The 2,500-nt window shown below is 34.2% G+C and overlaps 1 protein-coding gene across 3 annotated transcripts in view; it reads left to right on the top strand.

Annotated features, from left to right (window-relative positions):
• The window catches only part of LOC119572954 (probable phospholipid-transporting ATPase VA), a 112,835-nt gene that overhangs the window by 624 nt on the left and 109,711 nt on the right, over window positions 1–2,500 (top strand). The window lies entirely within an intron of this gene.

Genomic DNA, 2,500 nt, shown 5'->3' with positions numbered 1-2,500 from the left:
GGGGAAAGAGTGAGGAGATATGGAGAGAGAGGAGGAGTGAGGAGATATGTAGAGAGAGAAGGAGTGAGGAGATATGGAGAGAGAGGAGGAGTGAGGGAGATATGGAGAAAGAGAGAAAGAGGGAGATAAGGGGGGACAGGGGAAAGTGAGAGAATGTTTGTGCTGAAAGGAAGAGAACAAAGGGATGAAAGAAATAAAGAAAGAATGAAAAATGTAAAATGAATATAATATTATGCTATAATTCGAATGGCATATACAACAGGCAAGAGGAGAGGCTAAACAGAGATGGAGACTGAAAGAGAGAAATGAAGATAGGAACTGTAGAAATATGGAATTAAGAGAAAGAGAAGATTGACAAATTTAGAGAAGGAAACAAAAATAAAAAAGAGAGAAACTGAGGGCAAGAATGGGATGATGTGAATTAATTAGAGAAATGTAAAATAAGGAAGAAATCAAGGGTGGGAAAGAAGAAAATAAGAAATGTTAATTGAATGAGGAACAGAGGGGGAAAAATATTGTTGACAATATCATGATTCAGTGAACAGGACAGGCAATAATACAAATCATAGGCCTAACACAGGTGACTGCCAGAAAGATAACTAACAACTAAAGGCTTGTTTTCTGTTTAAATTTTTTCTTCTCATTTTAGCATTTTTATAGAAATTGATTTTTAATTTACATATGTTACCAGCGAGAGAGAAGAGAAGATACTTTTTTATGGTATTTACATATATGGAACTTCAGAACTTGTTTACAAAAAAGGGTATAAGTGAATGAGATTAGTGTTGTTCCACCTCAAATTATTGAAGAAATCATACTTTGGGTATCATCATTTCATACGCATAAGTTACCGTACCAGTCCATCACTTTAGAAATGTGTGATGGATGACACTTAGCTCGGTAAATCTGTTTAAGAAAGAAAATAATTGATATGAATCATACTACATATTTTAAGGTGAAAGAAGACTACTCAGAATGCAGAATGAGAGTCTGGCAAATAGCCAGTTTATGCTGTGAATAGTTAATTAAAGTCTCCATAGAACTACAACTCTTGCATAATAATCTTAGGCTACTATGCCTTTTGAATGATAATCAACATTCATCTCTTGGTAGATATATAGATGAGACTGTTATGGCTTTGGAAATGTGACTTTTACCTTATTTTGTTTGTATTCTTTAATGGAAGGCCTACAAAGTAAAGTCCAACTTTATAGCAACACAGTGTCAAAGGAATGCCACAACCTCTGTCCTTTGTGCTCTAGCAAAGCCCGACAAACTTCCACCAGTATTCTAGCAAGACAAAGCTTCGACTGTTCCGCATTTGATGGTAAATCATCAGGGCTTTATCTTACCAGAATATATGTGGTGAAGATTTGTTGGTGTTTGCCAGAGTGCTGAGGCGAGTGATAGATGCTCGGATGATTTTTAAAATTTATGTTTATGAATATAATCTTTATAATTGTTTTTTTTTTTATTATTGTGAATGCAACAGTGGTAATTTGAATTATTTGCTGTTAGTTTGTGCTCATGTCTTTTAAAAGAGCTTCAGATGTTTGGAGGATAATCTTATCTGATTCCGTGCAGTTTACTGCAATCACTAACTGATATATTGCAATTTTATTGTGATAATATAGAGATCTTATTTGTATGCTAACAAAAATTCACACCCTTTTGCTTTACATACCATTTTGTATAGCACAGAGAAACACCATATGTTTTGATATTAGGAAAACTCCTTTTATGAACAAAATATGTAACTGATGTTTTTTGTCCAATTAGGATTGCGGTTTGAATAGATTTATTTACAATATATTTGCAATGAACATTTGATGTACTTTTGATGCACATTAGTATCAGAGTAAATTCATTTCATTGCAAAATTATGATTTTAGACATGGCAGTTGGTATTAATCAGTGTTCTATATTTGTTTCATGTACCAATTATTAGAAACTGCACCTTTTTATTGATTTTACTGTGAAGAAAAAAAATCAGCTCTTTAATGTTATGAAGTTATTACTTGTGATTTAGGAACCTATCGATAATGATTTTATTATCTTCATTGATGATGAGATTGTATTTTTATAGATGTGAAGCAAGAATGTTATTCTGATGCTAGTGAGAAAAAGAAGACAAAATCTGTGTTTGTGCTCTCTGTACATGGCAGACTGGACTGGCTCTATCACAGCATAAACAAGTTCTCATGTGAATGCTTGCGAGCTATCAGTATGTTGGCTAAAATAATCCAGACCTGTGTGTGCCCAGATGGTTATGGATGGCTGATTGTATGGCATTAATATGACTGTTTGTGTCACGGTTAATTGTCATGTTTAATTGGTGATTTCAGTGAGGTATCGGTTGGCTAGAGCACTAATCAGATGGTTCATCGGTGGAACGGTTCAAGGGGCTCGTGGTTTCTTAATTGAAGAAAATATTTCCAAACTGAGGGCTCTTTGAGCTGTTTGTTGGGATACCTATCTAAAAAGGAAGTGAAAATACGTG

Source organism: Penaeus monodon, chromosome 5 (assembly GCF_015228065.2).
Source record: "Penaeus monodon isolate SGIC_2016 chromosome 5, NSTDA_Pmon_1, whole genome shotgun sequence".
In the NCBI taxonomy this organism is placed as follows: Eukaryota; Metazoa; Arthropoda; class Malacostraca; order Decapoda; family Penaeidae; genus Penaeus; species Penaeus monodon.
Note: the sequence above shows the minus strand (reverse complement) of the source record. Positions and strands in the feature narration are given on the sequence as shown.